Source organism: Ahaetulla prasina, chromosome 2, assembly GCF_028640845.1.
Source record: "Ahaetulla prasina isolate Xishuangbanna chromosome 2, ASM2864084v1, whole genome shotgun sequence".
Taxonomy (NCBI): Eukaryota; Metazoa; Chordata; class Lepidosauria; order Squamata; family Colubridae; genus Ahaetulla; species Ahaetulla prasina.
In genome coordinates, this window is record NC_080540.1 from 278,414,235 (window position 1) to 278,436,164 (window position 21,930).

At 37.9% G+C, this 21,930-nt stretch overlaps 1 protein-coding gene across 6 annotated transcripts in view; it reads left to right on the top strand.

The window, feature by feature from the left end:
- LIFR (LIF receptor subunit alpha) overlaps positions 1-21,930 on the top strand; it is a 134,577-nt gene that overhangs the window by 12,907 nt on the left and 99,740 nt on the right. The window contains exon 2 of one of the 6 annotated variants that reach the window (XM_058170033.1): positions 6,643-6,760. The exons of the other annotated variants lie outside the window; for them this stretch is intronic. The gene's annotated coding sequence lies outside the window, so the exon portion shown is untranslated. The remainder of the gene's footprint in view (positions 1-6,642; positions 6,761-21,930) is intronic. 6 annotated transcript variants of the gene reach the window in all.

Genomic DNA, 21,930 nt, shown 5'->3' on the forward strand with positions numbered 1-21,930 from the left:
ACTGTGAACAACTCTACCTTACAAAAGATACACAGAAGCTCTGTAGAGGAATGCAGAATAAAGGAAATAACTCTAAATAATTATTATTTTGCATTTCCAGTTCTACTTAATTTTCTGTCTTTCTGCTATTGTAAGAGTTAGTTAAATCTGTTTAAAAACAGTGTGATAAAATGGCTATAACACCTCTTCTGAAGGATGTTGGCCTAGTTAAAGAATAGCAAAATACAGTATAAGAACAGGAAGGAATCTATAGCAATTATGTATATCATCAAACAATGATGTGTGGATATAGCTGTTAAGTCACCTTAAGAGGAGGCAAGGTTGGAACTAGACCAACAATGGAGAAAAATTGTTCTCTTTAAAGATCAATTCATTTGGCCATAGCAATTAATTTAGCTGTAGCAGAATGAGTCATATCTTATTGCTTCCACAGTTATGACTTGTGGATCTGCCAGGATACACAATGCCTGTCCTGAAAGTTATCAGTTGGGAACATCTGCTTGCACATATTTGCACATTTGAGTATAGGACAACTCAAAGAAGTAGTGCAAGATCAGAGGATGTGGAGAAACCTGGCCCATCAAATCGCCAAGAGTCAGACATGACATAATGGATAATAGCAATAACAATAGCATTTAGACTTATATACCGCTTTACAGTGCTTTACAGCTCTCTCTAAGCAATTTACAGAGTCAGCATATTACCCCCAACAATCTGGGTCCTCATTTTGCTGACCTCAGAAGGATGGAAGGCTGAGTCAACCTTGAGCCTGGTGAAATTCGATCTGCCAAATTGCAGTCAGCCGGCAGTCAGCAAAAGCAGCCTGCAGTACTTCATTCTAACCATTGCATTACCTTGCTCAGATGATGATATGATAGCATTATCATTATCATTTGCAAATAGAGTCTTCCCGGTGTGGCATCTTCCATGCTTGGCTGCATCTTCTATTATTTCTAATCAATACTCAGGAATTCCCACTGGTGGCTTGTTGTCCAGCACATGTGAAATGTGAATGTGAAGACTCTAGTCTTAATAGAAATATCAGAATAAAAAGAAAAGTTTCAAATAAATAATGGATTGTACTAGGATTGTCAGCATAATGCTTTCCTGATAGAACAATGGTCGGGAAATCTCAAATGATTTTAGACATTTGAATTAAAATGTCAATCCAATAGAAGAGAATATATGTACCTGAGGATTTTACTGTGAAGTCCTTGGTGCTCCCTGAGCTTAGTTGTTTGCTTGTAGATATTTCAATACCCAGCTAGATAATATCAGTGCTAGAGAGAGTGGGGTTTGCTGGGTTATTTTTCCCTGCCATCACTTGCCCTGACAATGTTGGTGGGGATGTGGTTTTCTTCATGGTAGTTTCTTGATTAGAGTATTGTTCTCTGTTTGATTTGTTTATCTGGTGTTAATCCCTGCTTATCAGGTTGTTGGGTATTGGAAAGGATGTTTTCTGTTCTGTATGTTTCTTAGCTTTTTTATTGTTTCATTTGAATGGTGTGTACATGTGTTTATTTCTATATGTCTATTGATGGCTGATTTGTCTGAGTTTCAACCTTCCAGGAATTTCCTAGAGGATATACACAGAGACAAACACACACACACACAGCTGAAGATCAAGGAGCACTCCCATGCTGTGAACCTGCTCTTTCAGAGCAATGCAATGCAATTGTCCAAAACATACTGCATTTACTGTCAGGACAGACAAAGCATTCCAAAATGTTTTACAGTATCTGGATAAAAACTGAAATTCTTGTTGCGGATCCTGTTGGGTTAATTTGGAAATGCTCTCAATAGATTTGTTAGAGTAGAACACTATCTCTTACAAAAATGGAAGTTGGGGAAAAACAACTAAGAACAATGATATCAGGCTTGTACTCTTGATACTGTTCTGAATGAAACTCTTCTGAATGAAACAATTGATAAATTGTTTGGGAATAAGATGAAGGTTGACTATGAAGCTTTAGTGATATAAAGGGTATGTACAGAACTTATCCTACCTCTTCTTTCAAGAAGTTAAATCATTTATCCAGCTGAAATGTCAGTAGTGAGGAAGGCTATTGCCTCACTGATTGATTTATTGAATTGCAGATAGACATCTGGGATAACTTCTCTTTGTCCTCTCTTATCAGCACACCCCAGGCAAAGTCTTCTAAACTTTTATTGACTTTTTTTTGGAGCTAAAATAGTGTTCCTTATCCTTATTTCTTCTCCATTTGTTGATTGTCCCATGTTGGCTGAAGATAATGGCAAGTTTAGTTAAATAACTAACTTTTGGGAGGATTCTAGGTCACCCAACTGAGAGGTGTGTTTGAAAATATTTTTTACTTAATGTTTCTGATTAAAGCAAAGGGAAGAAATGTACTTGTTGATTGTAATTGCTAGTATAGCTTTGAGCTTTTTCTTTAGTAAATTTCTGATTTTTTTTAGAAAGTGTGTTTGTACACATTATGCAGCTGGACCATAGAAAGAAACAAATATCTGAACTGATCAGAAATTTAGGAGTCTTCTGCCAGTTTCTCTCAAACTGGAATTCTTTGCATAGTTCACATGCTGAATTAAATTATACACTATCAGAGTCCCAAAACAAATTTCATAGCTCCTTTAAGCATTTTATTCAACAATTTATTTGAGTAATAATTATGGTTGACCTGTTGTTACTTTTCAGCATCTCTACAGAAAATTTGGCTTTTTAGGTGTACATGTAATTATACCAAGGTGATACGGATAACAAAATCCTTAAAAACAACATTGAATTTCTGACTCTTAGAAGATTAGCACATTAAGGGGAAGCTGATGACAGCAAGTTTGAAATGTTGGTCTGTTCTTTGCAGGTGTTCCTGATAGGTGAGCTTCAAGCAAACATTTGTTGACTTGAGCCTGCATTCATAAGTAAACAATAAGATTGATGTTCTATAAAGCATGTGGTTTGGCCCTTAAAACTATTCTCTTGTGGGTAAGAGAAACATGTTTTTTCCCCTAGCAGTATTGAAATACATCCTTTGACTGCAGGGACAAATATATTTTTCCAAAGTTGCTGATTATTGTGGAAATCATTGGAATAGGTTCTCACTATTATCAAACAACAAGCATCTGAGAATTGTAATGTAAGTCCTAAAATAAGGCTAGCATGGATCAACGACATCAGAAAAAAAAATCCATGCCGTGCTGGCAAATAAGATGCAATTTACATTGATGCCTTCAGCTGTTGTAAGACTGGCTATTCCTGCCCTATTGCAGGTTTGTGTATGATTTGAGATATTCTAATAGCATAAAACTACAAGCCAAAATATTGTACTGTACAGTACTGATATATTTTAGGGAACTTTTTTTTTCTGTTAAGTGAATCCAGAGATTATATTTTTGTAAGACGACTGGAGAAACTTGGGAGCAAGCTATATATAAATGAAATAATTAAAACTGAAACTTGGTATAATTCATGATGCGGATTCTTGTTCAATAACTATATGTACTTCACTTCCAAAGTGAAGTTGCACATTCCTGAGTCATGGTACCTCTCCACTTCTCTTCCTATTCCAGCAGAAACTGAAGATCACTTGGTGAGATGGACAGCACTGTCTCTATCATAGTTATTCATTTTTGATGCCTTCTCATGCCATCCTGCATAGGAATTCTGGGAGTTGAAGTTAAAACATCTGATTAGATAATATTCTAGGTCAGTGATGGCTAACCTTTTCCTGACCGAGTGCCCAAAGCATGTGTACCCGAACCCCCAAAATGCAAGCATGCAGCCCACGTGCGTGCCCCTGTATGTGTACCCCTCCCCCTGCATGCGCCCCACCTCATGCATGCGTACACAGACCTCATGCATTCACATGCGCCCCCCCTGCAAAGACCCCAGCCCTGCAAATGCATGGCAGCTGGCTGGCGGGAGGCATGCACACATGCACAGTAGAACTGAACTGGGGTGATGGATCACGTACCATCAGAGAGGGGGCTGCGTGCCACCTCTGGCATGCATGCCATAGGTTTACCATCATGATTCTAGCTTCTAAGAGATAGAAGGGGGCAAGGAGAAGTAGAAAGAGAAGTGGAGAGCCAGGGATTATGCCATGGTCCTAGTGAAGCATGGATGAACTTTCATCTTTCCGCATAGGTCATGGCAAAAAACACTTTTGTGGATTACTGATTTACAATGAAGAATAATAGTTGACTTCTGTGTTAAGCTGGCAAGCCAGTTCATTCACCTATCTATCTCAGTAGATGCTTCATTTTTTTCTACTCTGGTTTTGTAGGTGTGCCGTATCGTAGACAAACTCTTACTTTGTGTTCATTTGAATTTTTGTGGCCCAGGTGTAGCAGCTATCATTGAAAAGACACTTCCTATATTGTACTAAGTTGTGGTTTGTTTTAATTATAGTTTGAAGTACACTATAGTCCTTTATTCTTGTAGAGTTAGATGATCCCTGCATTGTTAATTCAATTCAATTAAACCTGAGAAGCTTGATGTTCACAATAAAGTAAAAACAAATCTACAAACCTTGCATTGCAGGTTAAGATAAAATGTAAATGAATATAGTCCCTTTCTCACTTCTCCAGATTTTTTACTTTGTTCTGTCAGTCGTAACATAACTCTATTATCTAGGATCAGTCACTAAATTACAGAGATAACATCTTTAGTGGTAATATGTGCAAATGGAGCATTTAACAAGAACAGAACAGTGTAGAATATTAGCTCCATGGCTTAAATTGTCTCTTGCTCTGGCAGTGAATCAGAATACTACTGATTTTCCAGATTTTTAAAGACTTTCTTTTTTAAATAGACAGAACATACATGCAATAATGTCTTCTGAATGGGAGATTGTGGTCATGAAACACCCAGTTAGCTGAAAGCAGCTTTAAAATTGAAACCATGAGAATCATCTACGGGAACTAAATTGATTTCCTAGTCTTTTACAGATTCCTGAAAGCACAAATCTATACATTCTCCTTAAATTATGTTTAAAATCAGCAACATCTCCTAAACGTTGACAGTGATGTTTACTGACTCTCGTCTTGAAGGTCTGGATCAATTGCCCTAACAATAATTTCCATGTAACTTTGAACATGTCAGCAATGCAATGATTTCAGAGTATAGGTAATGTGTTGCCCTTCCCAGGAATTGGAGAGAATTTACAAGACAGGAGGGAGAAGAAGAAATAAAGTTCCAGGAAGTGAGAGCTTCTTTTGTCTCAATGGGGAAATGATATAGCATTAACTTAATTGCTTGGCTGTCCATTGGCCTGTACAAAGGCAGAGAATGTTCTCGGACTTCTGACCGCAGTATCTCTTTCTTCACCTGCCTCCTTTTATTCACTTTACCCTTGATCTTTGGCTCATGTTCCTTCCCTCTTTTGCCCTGTCACTTCTCCGTGCATCAACTTTGCATAGGCTAAAACACGATCAAGTTTGTTGCGATTTGCTTTAGCGTGTTGTGATTATTAGACATGTATTGATTTAGAGAAACATATAAGCCTCCATCGATTAACATTTCTGAAGTAAAAAAACGACAGAGCTAATGATAGATGGGAGGCGGGTGGATGGGCCTATCACGCGCGCAATGGCCAAATTGATCAATGATGCATAAAGGCGAATATCTCTTCAGTGGTAGTTTTTACACTTCAACAATGTTAGCAGAGGCTAACAAAAGCTAAGTGGATAATATATTTTAAGTTCTAGAGATTGTGATATCTGTTAGGATAGTTTGATATACATGTGTGTGTGTGTGTGTGTGTGTGTAATTGACTATCAGCTGATTGATTTGCAGTTGTATATTAATGTTCAAGGATATATTTAATATAGGAATAGGACACACTGGCTGGGTTCAACGTAGGCTGTTCAGGACTGTAGATGAATTGCAGTGGAAATGGCTTTTGGATTCTTATGCTCGTATTTTAGTCGATGTTCATAGAATTCAAGGAGATTCACTTTTAGCAAGTGCATGGGCACAATTGCACTTTCAGTAACATACTTGGCAAATGGATAGTTTGCCAGAGTATTCAATCCACTGCTCATAAGCTGCTTGCAAATGGAACTTCAGTCTGATATCTTTTTATGGTTGTAAAATGTGTTTTGGAAGCGTGGCTCTGTTTTGGCCTTTGAGCTATATTAGCATTTATTCTTCTACACCATGTCATTATAACAGATGCATTTATTATTCAGGAATCAGGGCAAAAAAAATATGTGTTGGCTTTTAAGTGCTGCTCAGGACAATATTCACAAACAGAAAACATGCCCTAAGAATCACATTAGCCATTAAGAACACAATATTAATTTCTTTTGCCATTTTAATAAAAATCTGGACGGCTTGACTTAGATGCCAACTTTGAACATCTTTTTGAAATTGTGAATCTTTCGAAACTTTGTTTTAGAGCTATGGCATGCAATTCTACTGTGTTTCCTTGGAATAAGCTTGTATTTAGTAAGAATCTCTGAATAGCTTTCATTTGTTGCTGCACCTAAGTACCGGAAAACCATACCTATGAAGATATTAGGAATACCAGTGTAACTGTTCTGAACTAACTATAAGCTTTCTTGTTTGGGCAAAATTTCATTCTTTCTGCTGATGTGATACCTTGTCCCTGCCTCTTAATTCTGTCTTTTTTAAAAGGATTTTCTCTTCTTTTGACCCACTAGTTACATTGCCTGCATATGAAGGATGGACAATGGACTAGAAATATGTCCATAAAAAAACAACTAGAAGCCACCTCTTCATAACTCAGTAGGAGGGAACAGGAAAAAACAGATGAAAACGGTTAGAAAGCTAACTTTCTTGTATTCTGCAACATGCTCTTGAAAAGTCTTTTCCTCTTAGTTAGTGGTGTTTGGAATTGTAATCTAGCACACATCTGAAGAGAATTATGTCAGGGAAGGCTAAATTTGAAATGATCTACCTATGATTCTGGTTCAGTTCATAGCTGGCATTTAATAAGGTGATAGGAAAGAACCACTTCACAGTTTGCCAAGTGTAGACTATAAAACAGAGATTTGTACTGTTTCCTTTGAACAAATCTGTGTTAACTATGGTATAGAATAACATAACATGAACCAAGCCATCACAACAATGTTATCAGATTAAATTTGAATTTCTTCTAAGTTCCTGTGGCAAGGTCGGCAAATTTTATAAAAAGAAATACAGAAATGTGTTCAGGTTTTCAATTTTCATTGGCATTTTTCATGAGGAAGAGGCCAAATTAGTTAGAGATGAAATGTTAGAAGAATAAGCGGTATTGATATGGTATTTTTCCCCTTTTGCGTTTCTGAGAGGATTTTGTGGGGCTTTTAAAACTGGGCTATCCTGTTTTAGGATCTCCGCTACATATTTTAAGTCTTTCCCATTTTAAAATAACAGGAAACCACATTTCAACAGAGTGGTTCTGAAAGTTGCAACAGCCTTAGCCTAGAACTTAAGACAAAGTGCAAACTCTGTCAGTTTGTGGGTTTATTCCAGAAGCCATAATTGGGCTTTATATATGAGGCTTTTCACAGGGATAAATAACAGATCGGTTACCTTAATCCTTTAAAGTAGCCAGAGAGATATTTTTATTGCAATATTAACAAACCCACAACTGTCTCAGTCTTCTCGGTTGTGAGGTTTCCTTTTCTTTGCTGTAAAATTTCCACAAAAGAAATATTTGTTTAGCTGAATTTTAGTTTTTCTTTACTTAGAAATTACTAATTTTCTGTGAGTGGGTATGCCTATGCATATCTGGATTTTAAAAAATGAACTTAAATATTCTTAGATCTTTGTTTGGTGTGACTGGGACTGCCCAAGAGGCTGAGTCCAACAAACCACAACTTATCCTGAGATATGAACCTTGTCAGCAAATATGGTGACATGTTTATAAGTAATTGCCTCCTTATTTCAAGCTTTTTTTTTTTTGTGAATGGAAAATCCCATATCTTTCTTTTCCCCAGAAATAAGAGAGACATTCTAAAGCAGGGGTGTCCAAACTTGGTCCCTTTAAGACTTGTGGACTTCAACTCCCAGAGTCCCTCAGCCAGCAAAGCTGGCTGAGGAACTCTGGGAGTTGAAGTCCACAAGTCTTAAAGGGACCAAGTTTGGACACCCCTGTTCTAAAGAAACAGCTAGGAACACCACAACATAGAAGAAGATGGGGAAAACAGGGAAAAGCAGATATGGCAGAACCACATTTATGACAGATCACTTGATTTAGAAAAAAAAGTGTAATGTACAGTAACAGAGTTTTGGACTAGGATTGTGAAAATTCAAGTTTGTATCTACTCAGAGTATTCTTGACCAGAGTTTGTCTTTCTCAGTTCAAGAAGAGTAAATTCTAAGGAAGGCTTCTTCAGCTCATGGAAGAAAGTGGGATATAGATCTAGTAAATAAATATAGCAAATTTTTCTGAAGGCTCTCTTCAAATAACTTTTAAAGTTTCTTTATATATCTTATTCAGACTTGAACTCTTAAACCGTCGCTAAGTTTGTATCGGATTTTTTCATTATGGAGCAGAAAAACTGGCCTACAACATGATCTTCATTACCACCGCCATTTTGTCCTTGCAATGTAGTCTGTGAAATGGTCAAAACTGAGAATGCTAATTCTACCTCCATTGTACTCTTTAAAAAACAAACAAACCAAAACACCTCATTATAGGAGATGAGCCATGGGATCTCAGAGTGGTTTGCAATATTGGGAAATATATTGTTTGGGGGGTGGGGGGTGGGAATCATTTTTTTAAAAAAGGAAAATGCTAATGTAAATTGAACAGTGTCATCTTGGACATAAATTCTAATGGGATTGTCACTCTGTGCTTGTAACTGATGTAACTGAAGGACTTTTGCTGCCTTTATCTGTACAGTGTTTTGGCAATAAATCTTCCAATGTCCAGTAGTTTAGCATTTTTAGTGCATAAAATGTTCATGCCTCCCTGTTATCCATTACCCTCTGGGCTGCTTTCCAGCCATTGGCAATATTCTAAAAACACAGACAAGTTTAAAAATCCTTAATTGCAAATCAGTAATGTAATACTGTATATTCTGATGAATTACAAACTAAGTTTTATCTCAAGCTCATCAAGAATGTAAATTTTGGATTTTCCAAAAATTGTTATTCCTTAAAAAAAACTAAAACATATTTTATATAAACTGTGAAAGGTCTGCATATCTTATGTGCAGTTAAACTGTATTGGGATTCCATCTCCCAGACAATGTCATCTGGGAGTGTTAAGAAAAGAGGAGTAAATTCATTATAATTGTATTCCATCCCTTGAGGGTTTGCCTTCAGTAATATCTAAGATAGTTACAGTACGAATAAATGTTGCACAAATTGCAATTTAGAGGATAAATTTAGGCCATGATTTTTTGCGTCTTATTCTTCAAAGTAGGCCACCATTCTAATTTTTCTTTTTAATGTCTCATTTTCACTGCTGTTTTGCTTAATATCTGAAAATTGATTCTAAAGAAAATTAACTTTCACTCTTACTAATTACTTAGCTGTGCTGCAATTGAAAAACTGTCTGGCAGTAGAAACTGCAAGCACTGGAAATGTCCAATCTTGCAAAATTTATAGAGTGGCTTTTCAAAATTAATTTCTTTGAAATATTTCCTAAGGTAATGTCTCATTCATCAGATAGTTAGGATTTTTTTTTTTAGTTCTTCCTTAGAATTATGACAGTCTCCAGATACGATCATTTAATTTGGGTACAGTGAAAAGACATGCTTAATTCTCTGAGTAATAAGTTCAATATGGCATTAATTATAATTCTGATTTGTTGCTATTTCTAAAGGAAAACATTTGTGGCAAAAATTTACGCACATGAGTCAGTATTGACTCTTGATGATTGCCTGGATAAATCCTGCACTTTTCTTGGCAACGTTTTGGAAGTGGTTGCCATTGCTTCCTTCCTATGGTCCAGAGAGAATGAGTGGTCCAAAATAACTCGGTTGGTTTTATACCTAAGGCAGAACTAGAATTCACCATCTCCCATTTTTGGTTTGGTACCTTAAACACGACATCAAACGGATTCTCTTAGAAAGCGATTACTAGTACTTCAACCAGTTACTGGAACATATCAGAACCTTTCAAAAGCAGGATTAAGTCGGCTCCAAAAGAACTAGGGGACACTTGTTTGCCAGGAATGTGGTAGATTTGAAAAAGACAATGCCTGAATCAAGGATCTTGGAATTCATCTTGAAACTCATCTAATGTTCCCAGAAGGTTAAGAAAGTTTGGAAGAAGAAATAGCACTCTAAAGAAACTCTGTATTTATATGCAGGAATTTAGTACAGTCTTACTCTTGATTCTTCTGCCCACCAAGTGCATTTGGACCAGACGTTTGTTGGGAGACAAACTTCGTTAAATATCTGTCAACTGAGATCTAATGCATCTGGAAGTTATGAGATAAGGGAAAGTTCACAAACGCCTTTCTGGAATATATAAGTTTCCTTGTATAGAGTACAGCAGCTAAAAAGCACCAGTCTGGGCAAGCTGAATGCATTCAATTGCTGAACCAAAATATTGTATTATTAATAATTGTAAAGTTAATTAAGTATCAGAGTCTGTTCAGAAAGACTCACTAATATTTCCAAGCAGGCCATACATAGATTTTTTTTCTCCAGAATTTTTTCTTTTCTAAGCAGTCATTTTAGTAAGTGTTTTGTCCCCACGTTTTGGTTCAAGAAAAGATCTTCAGGGTTTAGGAGTTGTGATGGGAATACAGTACAGGGTGGCAGAAGTGTCTTAAGCTATTGACAAAGTTATTCTTTGTCCTATTGCCAAATCCTTCAGTTTGTTCATCTTTCTGACCCACTTGGATTATTAGATAGGGAAAAAAGAGTCTAGAATTGCCCCACAATTATGAATCTGTTACTGAAATAAATCAGGCACAAGGAATGCGGACAATCTGCTATCTCCTTTTTTCTCTTCCCCAATCTTGGTAGTCTTTGTTTGCATAAGTGTCCTTCTGCCCCAGGGATCGTAGATTGATTTCCTATCATTGCTATGATGAGTTCTTATCAATTCTTTGTCGGATACAAATCCTATGACACAGATTAGTTATCTCAGTACATAGGAAGCCATATGGAAGATAAAGAATATATTGGTCAAACAAGAAATTGCTGAGTAAAATGTTAAATCTGGGTTAACTTTAACATTAAAAGGTAAAATTACTACTAGTATTATTTTGTTTTCTTTGGGGGCAAATTTTGTTTGTTCAACATCCAGGGAACCAGTTTATCTAAGTTTATTTCTTAAAGCTTTACATTTATCAACAGAGTGAATTTTCTTTGATTTAAAAAAAGATAGAATCACAGAATGTGGTCAGGCAAGAAATTGCTGAGTAAAATGTTAAATCTAGGTTAACTTTAAAATTAAAAGGTAAAATTATTCCTACTATTATTATTTTGTTTCCTTTGGGAGCAAATTTTGTTTGTTCAACATCTAGGGAACTAGTTTAGCTAAGTTTATTTCTTAAAGCTGTACATTTATCAACAGGGTGAATTCTCTTTGATTTAAAAAAAAAATAGAATCACAGAATGCATGTCTGAAAGAGTCTGTAGTTTCTCTAATCCAGAGGTGGAGCTGGCTCACCTCTGGATTCTGGGAGTTGAAGTCCACAAGTCATAAAAGGGCCATCATACCCCACGCCTGCCAGTCCAACCCCTTGTTCACTGGAGGAATCCATTAAACACCATAAACAAATGGTGAATATCCTGCCCATTAAAAAAACCCAAAGAGAGGAAATGATTCCTTAATGTCTCATATTGTGGCAATTTTTTGCATTGGCAGAGCAGTATTCTAAGCATCAGCTTTTATATTTGACTTGCAAAATGGCAACTATGAAGTCAGCATTCCTCAACAGCTTTTTTTTGCATTAAACAACTGTGATAGGGTTTGTCTGGGTTGCTTTAACGCACAGTAGAAAGCAAGCCAATTTGGTTTGTAAGTTGTGATTTATGGCTGTTATCAACGTGTGAAACCAAACATTTATTTTTAGTGATCTAAACTTAAGAATTTTTAAGAGTGCTTAACAGAAATGTTTTAGTGTGGGATTGCTTTTAGCATTTGATTTTGGTTTTGTCTAGTTGACAGCCGCTTAAATATGAGCCAGCAGCATGCTGCAGCTGCCAAAAAAGCCAATGCAGTCCAAGGCTGCATCAACAAAGGGATACCCAAAGGTGCTTTTTTTCCCAATTGTCTCTTGAAAAAAAGCACCCTTGGGACAACCATGATCTGGATGACGGACATAAACATTCAATGAAGGGATAGTATCAAGATTGGGGGTCTATGACGCTCTCTGAGTTTGGTTGTTTTCTTGCAGATGTTTCATTACCCAAATGTGGTAACATCATCAGTGCTAAATATCAAGATCATATGAAGTGTTAGTACTGGTTTATAAAGATTTGGTAAGGCCACATCTGGAATACTGTGTCCAGTTTTGTCACCACAATAGGAAAAAAAATATTTGAGACTAGAAAAAGGTACAGAGAAAAGCAACAAACATAATTAGGGACCGGAGGCTAAAACATACGAAGAACAGTTTCTGGAATTGGGAATGTCTACAGCAGTCTAACAAAAGAAGAAGTAGGGGTGACATGCTAGTAGTGTTCCAATATTTGAGCGACTGTTACAGAGAAGAGAGGGGGTCATTCTCTAAAGCAGCTGAAGGCAGGACAAGAAGCAGTGTATGGAAACTAATCAAGGAGTGAACAAACCTACAACTAAGGAGAAATTTTGTGACAGTGTTACCAATTATTTTCTGGAATGGCTTGTTTTCAGCAGTCGCTGGCCTAGAGTAAATTCCATTTGAATTCATTTCTCACAATTTTAAGACGTTGCAATGCAGTTTTAACTTTTTCTCCTTGTATTCCCCCCCTCAAAATGTAAGCTTAAAGTGATCAAACAAATTAAAGGGACAATTTTAGAATACAGTATAGAGCAGATTAAGTTTCTTGTAATGAAGAGTGAAAGCCAAAGGCTGTAAACACAGGGTTGGTAAGGTTTGTGCATAAGAAAACAAGTCCATTTTCTATTTATGTGTCTTTAACGTTACTGTCAGCCAAATTGGCAATTTGCTTTGCTTTCCCAGAAATATGTAGTACTTCTGGCATGGACTTGTAATTAAGGGGAAAATTTGGAAGCTTTTTATGTTGGCAATAGCAACAGGATGTGTAATATGAGGCATCTCTTGAGCACTGTTTTTCTTTTGCTTGTGAAAGAGAGTACCATTTAACTTATACTATATAAGGATGATCAATGTCCCAAAGAATCCTTTAAGAGATTGTTTAGGTAGCACCGACGTTCTTAATGTAAATATGAAGCACTAAATTTCTCTTTCCTTAATAGGACTTCAGAGCCGATCTTAACATTGCTGTGAAAAATGATGATGTTTATTGACTTCAGGATCAGACCTTTTGTTTTTAATTCCAAAAATAAAATAAATTTACTGAGTTAGGTTTTTCTTGTTCCATACAAGTAGCCAACATTTGTAAACCCACATAGTATTAAGGATACTAGTTGTTAAGTTAAAAATCAGAATTTCATTTTGTTGAGATTTAATTGTGAAAAACTTTTTTTAAAAAAATAAACCTAATGCTTTCTAATAAGGTAGAAAAGGTATAATGATAATCTAATGGACCAGTCTTAGTTGTACCCATGCAACATTCACTGTAACAAAAAGGACAATAGCTATTTTAAGCACATTTTGGCTATGCCACGAGATCATCCAAAATCCCCTCTGTCCTATGCAAGCTGGGATCTGTTCTGTGGGCACTAGGGATCGATTCTCTGGAGGCACTTCGGAGGCGAACCGGGGGAGGTGTGATTTTGTGCACTGCCTGGGTCCTGCAGGATGCGGCTTTACTCGCTTGTGCAACCCGGTTCCTGGCTGGCCATGAACTGCCACCGGTCTGCAGCCTACTGGTTGGGGGACCCCTGATCTAGAGACTGCCTTGCAAACCAGCACAAATTTTGCATCTTAATACCTAAAACTTACACAATATTGGCATGTTGGAGGCAGTAAGTTTGCTTTAATGAACAAAAAGCACTGTGGGACGAAGCAGGATACGGTGTGTAGGTAGTAGAAACGAAAATTGTTGGATGAAATTATCCACTGGATGCATTCTCATGAAGACTGATCCCTCTACTTCAGGGGTTGGCAATTAATTTTAACGGAGGTGGGGGCGGGGGGCTCACGTGAGAAATTGGGACTGTTGTGGAGGGCTGAACCAATAGTGCTGGGAAGGTGCATAGGCAAGCACGCATAAATTGAAAAAATAATCACCTTTGAAATAAAAGCACAGACAAGGACAGCCAAAGGATCAGAAGTGGTGGGGGAAATAAATGCCCATGTCTGCTAGAGCTACAATCTGTATCTTTTCTGTTTCCTCTTATTTGTTATTGTATTTCCACTCCTATATCTTCCTCATTTGCTCTTTCCTTGCCTTTTATCTCTCTCCTCTAACCATTCATACCATTTCTCCCACACTATATAATATTCTGTTTCCTCTTTTTCATGTATTTCTTTTTTTTTTATTGAAAAAGTTTTAACAAGCAAAAACATTTTACCCCCTTCCCCCCATCCCCCGGCTTCCCGGGTCAATCACAAGGTATTGTTATACATAAACAGAACATAGAGTAAAATTTTCCCTTCTAATCCAATTAACCTCATCCAAATCTTTTCATTTCCTAACCCCCCCATTATATTATTTCAGAGAAGGATTTTGGTAGTTTTGCATGTATAAGTATCTTCTTAGAAGAGGCTCTCTTATCATTTCTTGTATCAATTACTCCATTCCAGTCTCCTAATAAAATAAACGAACTGTAATCCCAGAGGGTCAACCTCTCATGTAACATTTTATAAAACTTTTCTTGTTGCTGATTAGGTGCATAAATACCTATCAGTAAAGTCTTTTTTGCATCTATTTTTCATGTATTTCCTTTGTAAGTTTGTCCATTTCTGCACATTCCATAACTTTTCTAATCAAATTATCTTCCATTGGTATATTATTATTTTTCCAATTTTGTGCATATATTATTCTTGCTGCTATTATGATATGTATAATTAAATATTGTATTTTTTTTTTCATAAGTCCTAGTAAAACTATTTCTGACTTCATCTCTATATGCTGTTTGGTTATCTCTTCTAATTGTAGTCTAATTTTATTCCAATATTGTTTTGCTTTGGGGCACATCCACCATATATGGTAATACATTCTCCTTTGTTGTTTGCATTTCCAGCACGTTGTTGGGGTATTGGGAAACATTTTAGCCAGCCTTGCTAGTGGAAGATGCCACCTATAGAACATTTTGTACATATTTTCTTTATAGGTTACAGACATTGTCAGTTTGTAATTTTTGTTCCATAATTTCTCCCATTTATCCAATTCAATGTTATATCCAAATTTTTTTGCCCAAATTATCATGTTTTCTTTAACTACCTCCTCTTCCATTTTATATCTTAATAAATAATTATAATTTTATCTTCTGTGCCTTGAAGAATTTTATCTAATTTGTGTATTTCTTTTTGAAATCCATATTGTATTAAATCTGTCTTATATCCAGATTGTATTTGCATGTAAGGCCACCAATCAATTTCTGTATCCTGTTGTTTTAATTCTTGCCTTGTTTTCAATTCTCCTTGACTGTTTAGTAAATCTTTGTATCTTTTAATGTTATCAATGTCCAGTACATTCGGATAATTAGATTAGTTAATATAGATATTAGCTATAACTAATATATACACATATCACATTAATTTTTTGCCAATGGCAGGGCCAGTGCTAGATATTTTGGCACCCTAGGTTAAGTCATACTTTTGCTTATCTTCTGATTTTGTTAGGAAATTTAAAAAGGTCCCCTTTTGTTTCTTTGAGATTTTGAGCTTTATCCTTAGGATTTTCAGCCTGGGACAATTTTTTTTCTTTCCTCTGACATTTTCATCCTATTAAAATGCTAAATGAATATCTATTTATTGTGAAGACTTGACAGTTGCTTTTTTTTTTTTGCTCTTACTGCAACTTTTCTAGGATACGTAATCATTTCCATGAGCTGAGTCTGTGAATCTATATCTTCCAGCCTTTGAGTTCAAGGCAAGTGTGGGTGACTCCTGACATTCCAGAAACAGATGGTATTATTAGTAGTTAATACGCTGAGCTGGAGAATTCAACGATCTGACTTGATATAAGGCAGCTTCTGGTGTTCCCATGGTTTTCTACTTAAAGAAAAAAAAAAGCTTTGTCATATTCTATTAGTTCTCTTTTTAGCAATCAGATATTTATGGACCCACAACTTTTATTGGACATTTATACAGGTTATTTGAAGGGCCATCTTATACCAATTATATTTGTTTGTTTGTTTCCTGCCTTTATAACTTTTATCAATAACTCACATACCTAATACTCCTTCCTCCTCCATTTTCACCACGACAGTAACCCTATAAGATGAATTGGGCTGAGAGACAGTGACTGGCTTTCATGGCGAGGGCAGGACTAGAACTCACAGTCTTATGCTTTCCAGCCTAATACCTTAACCACTAGGCCAAACTGGCTGCTAGATTAAATTAGACTGAGAAGGTACAATATGTTATAGATCCCTTCTATTAAGGAAGTCCACTTAATGGGAGCATGAAGAAGAAGAACTTGCCTGTGGTGGCTCCTTATCTTGTGCAACATCATCTCCACAGAGATAAGATTGTCCTCCCCCTCCCCACCTTTCAAAAGTCCATGAAGACATGGTTTTGCTATTCAGCCTCAGGATCCCAGGGTGATACAGAGCCATCATATAGCTTGTTTGATTGTTGCTGCCAGGGGGATGAGGGTATTTGGGTTTTTACTTTGTAAGCTGTCCGGAGCAACTATGAGTGAATTGGTGGCATATACATTTTCTTAATAAATCAATCATTGCTTCACTTCTGTTTGGCTCAGATATATAAAAGACAGCTGCCCATCACATTCTTAACCATTGGCCACACAAACCTGAACTGCTAGATATTGGAATTCAGTAATATCTAGAGCAGGGATGTCAAATTCAAGACCCGCGGTTGCCCACCCATTCATCTCACCAGGTATTTTGATCTGGCCTGCGGGGCCAACCTGGAAACAGCAAAGGCCTGGCCCATGGTGCCTCTGCTACGAAAACGGAGCTCAGGAGGGCCACGTTTTCACTGGCAGAGGGTTGCAGGAAGCCATCACAGCCAAAAATGGAGGTCTGGAGCACATTTTCATTGGCAGAGTGCTTGGGCAACAACAGGCGCCCCCACCATGCCACTCTGGCCATGCCCACCCCAGCCACGCCCACCCCAGCCCCCTGAGGTCAAATAGAACTGTGATGCAGCCCTCAATGAAATCAAGCCCTCATCTCTGATCTAGAGAGTCACAAGTTCCTACAACTAGTGTAGTTCAGATTCCTGCCAGTTTCAACTGGAATGAATTGAAGTAGGCCTAGTTTAACTGAACTAGGTAGAGATGTAAAATACTATTTCTCATGTCAACTCGCAAAGCATCCCTGACCTGCTCTCAAGTTGCCATAGGCAAGGGGGATGAGAAAACGAACTCTGCAGCTGCGGGCAAAGCAGCATTTTAGTCAAAAGAAAAGCACATTCTAGTCATATCTCTGTCAAGGCCGTCTCCGAGGTTACCCACAGTGGCGGAGGGGAGTGATCTCTACAACCCCCGAAATTGCTTCATTGGAAAATTTGACTGATGGCACACCTTGGGGATAGGGGGGAAACATGGTCAGAGTGGGAACGTAAATTACGTGGGATCAGAGTTTGCTTCACTTGGACCATGCAATAAGTGGATTTCTTTTGAAGCTTGGCTCGAGACTTATGATTTAATTAGGTCAGAACCCTGACACTGAACTAGCTAGAGATGTAAAATACTATTTCTCAGGATTCACAAATGTGATGTTTACAAAATTTTCTTATGACATTTGTTGCATGTGGAAGCTGTCGTTTGTAAAAATGACACATGATGGTTGTCTTTGATTGTGGCAACAACAAACATTCTTTGATTAAACAAGGAGGCAGAGTTGTTTATGCAGAGCTGGCTTTGAATCTTGTAAGTTCATCCCATGTATTTTTCTAAACTCAGATGCCTACATGGTCTTATATAAATATGATTATGCACAACCCTCTAATTAGCTGCATGGAGAATGCACTGTGTTTGTAACTTGAAAAAGACGAGGATACTTTTTAAAAATATATTTTTTTTCTAATTTGGCATCATCTACCCTTGGTTAATCAAAACTAAACAAAAGACTTTATGAGCACAAAACTGGCTGAGAAAGTTTACAAATTTGGAAGCCTCCAGTGATCTCCTTTAACAACACATGTAACCTTTGGAAAGTCCACAATTGTCAGCTCGGATTGAGAATTAGGCAGGCATTCTTTGATTGCCATCAAATTCTCATTTCCAGTGCTGGGGAATTTGTGGCTCTCCAGATGTTGTACAACTTGCAGTATCTCTAGCCCATCTAGCTTATGGCAGTGTTTCTCAGGGAATTCTGGGAGTTGAAGTCCACATATCTTCAAGCTTCCAAGGTTAAGAAATGCTGGACTACTTGAGGGATGCTTGGAGTTGTGGTTCAGAAGCATCTAAAGGTGATAGATTTTTATGGTTTACCACTAACTGGCCAAGCCACTTAAAGGCCCAGGAGAAAATCAATCAATCAATCAATCAGAATAGAGCTGGAAGGGGACCTTGGAAGTCTTCTAGTCCAGGGGTCTCCAACCTTGATAACTTTAAGACTTGTGGACTTCAACTCCCAGAGTTCCTGGGAGTTGAAGTTCTGGGAGTTGAAGTCCACAAGTCTTAAAGTTGCTAAGGTTGGAGACCCCTGTTCTAGTCCAATCCCCTGTTCAAACAGATATGGAACAGATATGGAGTCAGATAGGAGTTAGATGGTAGGAGAAGCATTTTAAGTTTCTGAGAAGGATGAATTTTATTTTCACTCAGAAAATAAAGTGAGGTACATTCTGCTCTTGAAGGAAGTGACTCGGCAGTAAACTTATTTGGCTTATTTCTGAGCCAAAACCAATATGAGCCATGGGAACGGATTGTCCACATCTTATGAAACACAACATCAGTCTCTTTATATCCTGTAGGACTTTGATTATTATTGCTTGCTATTTTCCAGCCTCCCTCCCCCCCAACTACACACACCACTCTGCATGTTAATTTCCTTGTTAATATTCAGAATTAAAAGGGAAATTGTTATTTCCCCCTAATATTTGCTGTCATGACTGAGTCAGCGCTGGGATGAGGTGGGGTTGCAATACTACATGCTTAAAATAAATTTTATGTAATTCATCATCTGAGCTGTTTTTCCTTTTCAGGTTTAACTCATATTCAAGACCACTGGCTCTGATTACAATCTTGTCATATGCAGTAAGAATACAGACTCTGTTCAAATAAAATCGGAAAGGGCTCTTTTTCTTCCCCTACCACCACAGAGCCGTTTGCCATGAAATCTGGATAAAATTTTAAAATGCTAGAAAGCATTACCCCCCACCCCCGCCTCCCAGGACCTGATGAAATATTTTCTCTAAAAATGCAGTCAGGAAAGGTGCCTAAACATTGTTATTCTTTATTATTCCAAAAAGATTTGTATGTTGAGGATTAACATGGGAAAATTAAAAGAAGCTTCTCTCTGACTGGGCAAACCATCAGTTTTCAGAACTGAAAATCTATTAAGAGTGTAAAAATGGAAGTCTCAACCTTATAAGACCATGATGGTTTTATAAGGTTGAGACCATGAGTGCCACAGGTGTCACACAGAGCCCTCTCTGCGGGCACACCAGCCATCGCCCCAGCCCATCTCCATGGGGCATGCATGTGTGCATTCCGCCAGCCAGCTGCTCTTCAGGTCTCTGCCGCGCATGTGAGGGTTGCACATGCGCATGAGGCGATGCACAGATACATGCGGGGTGCATATGCAGGGTGCACACACACAGGGCGCATGTGCGGGGAAAAGGGCGCATGCGCAGGGCACTTGCATTGCATTTTGCAGGTTCACTCATGTGCGCCCCCTGCATTCCATTTTGGGCCTCCTGCACCAACCTGGAAACCAAAATGGGGTGCGGGGGTATGGGGCACATGCGCGGGGGCGTGGCACATGTGTGTGGGGTACTCGCATTGCATTTTGGGGGTTCGGACACGCGCACATGTGCTTTGGGGACTTGAGATCAAAAATGTTAACCATCACTGTTGTAAGAAATAGAAAATGCTGCTAGCCTGATTGCTCAGAAATTAAGACTGAGTGTTATTGTTGTTGTTAGTTGCGAAGTCGTGTCAAATGGGAATTTTTTTAATGCAGCGGACACGCTTGTTATTTCCTGTTTTCCTTGGCTCTTTTTCTAAAAAAATGTGAACAGATGGAGGAGTCTAAGGTCAGAAGACAGTGCTGTTTTATTATCATGTTGGTGGTTTCTTCCATCTTTAACTTTCTTCCCTGCAATTTTTTAAGCTTGAAAATACTGAGAAACTAGGTTTCTAAAAGCTTTGCATCCTACAGTTCCATTTTAACAAAAAAATTAAAAGAATGTTAAGTAAATTCAATTAGTAAACTAATTGAAACTTAAATTGTAATTAAAGTCAAACCCAACTAATACTAGGTTATCGTTTTGCATTCAGTAAGTATATTACTTGGTGCATTGAGCAAATCACCAGGATTTCAATGCATTTTCCTGAAATAGCAAAGTGAATTTAGAGTCATATAAAATGAATATTCCACACATTTCAATTCTCTCTAGTCTTTACTTTTTCTTCCAGGGCTCAGTACTTTCTCTGAGTTTCTGCAGTGTAACTATGAAGATAGTTCAATTTTTCTTCTGCCATTTTCTCTTAACTTCTCAAAATTAAAATGTACACATTTCCTCTCAACCTTTTTGCCCTCGCAGTAACCTTATGAGATAGCTAGAGAGTTGAGGTGGGGCTCCATAGCACTTCATGTTCAAAGAGAAAAGATGCTTTGGAATGTGATTTAAGGACCTCCTTTGTTGACAGTCTGTCAACCCTGACCTGACCGAAGCCATCTTGGAGGTTCAGTGACTGGAGCTGAAGGATAGGGAGGGGGGATTAGAGATAGCTATGGCTTTGTAGCCAAAACAAAATACTTAGTCTTGGGAACCATGGACATTCTCACACCTGGTCAGAGGAAGGAGGAGTGGTGTCACTAGGAAACCAGGAAGCGCCTTGATTGGACCATGTGACTGATTGTTTGGGGTGGAGGAAAAACTTTTAATTAGGTGAAAACCGCAGGAACCTTTGGAGGCGGTTTTCACCAGAACTGTGCCAATATGATATGCCCAAATAAAACCATTCTTTGAGGAATCTACCTGCCTCAGAGCTTTGTTCACTATGGGTGTATTACTTGGAACCTTGACACAGTTCACTTGTTGGTGCTGTTGAATTTATGGCAAAGTGTCATCAATAAAGCAAAACGACATTTTCAAATTGACAAAGGCCTATGTAGAAAATCTGGCCTTGTGCTGCCCATTGGCTTTATGTCCCCAACATGCCGTTCAGCTGATGAGCAAATCCCTCAGATCTTATCTCTAATTGCAAACAAAACTTTTGCCTACTGTGGCTTCAGAGAACAGATGCCTCCTACTTGTTCTCATGGACCATCTACTGCTTTGGTACCACTGCTATTGTCCAGATTGTACTGCAAAATTGGTAAAAGCAGTGCATTTGCTTAGCTCCATGCAGAGTTTTCAATCTCAGCCTGACTTTTTCCCTTCAGCCCCCATTATTCAGTGGTCCTTTGAGTGCTCTGGATTTCATTCCAAAAGGACTCTTTGGACAGCTGCGTGTTTTTCCTAGTATTGTACTCCCGTTATGCACTTGGCCATGACTTTTGGGATCAAGGCTATGAGTCTGTAGAGATTCTCAGTCATCCAAGTCATGGTTGTCCCAAAGGTACTTTTTTCAGGAGGCAACTAACTAACTAACTAACTAACT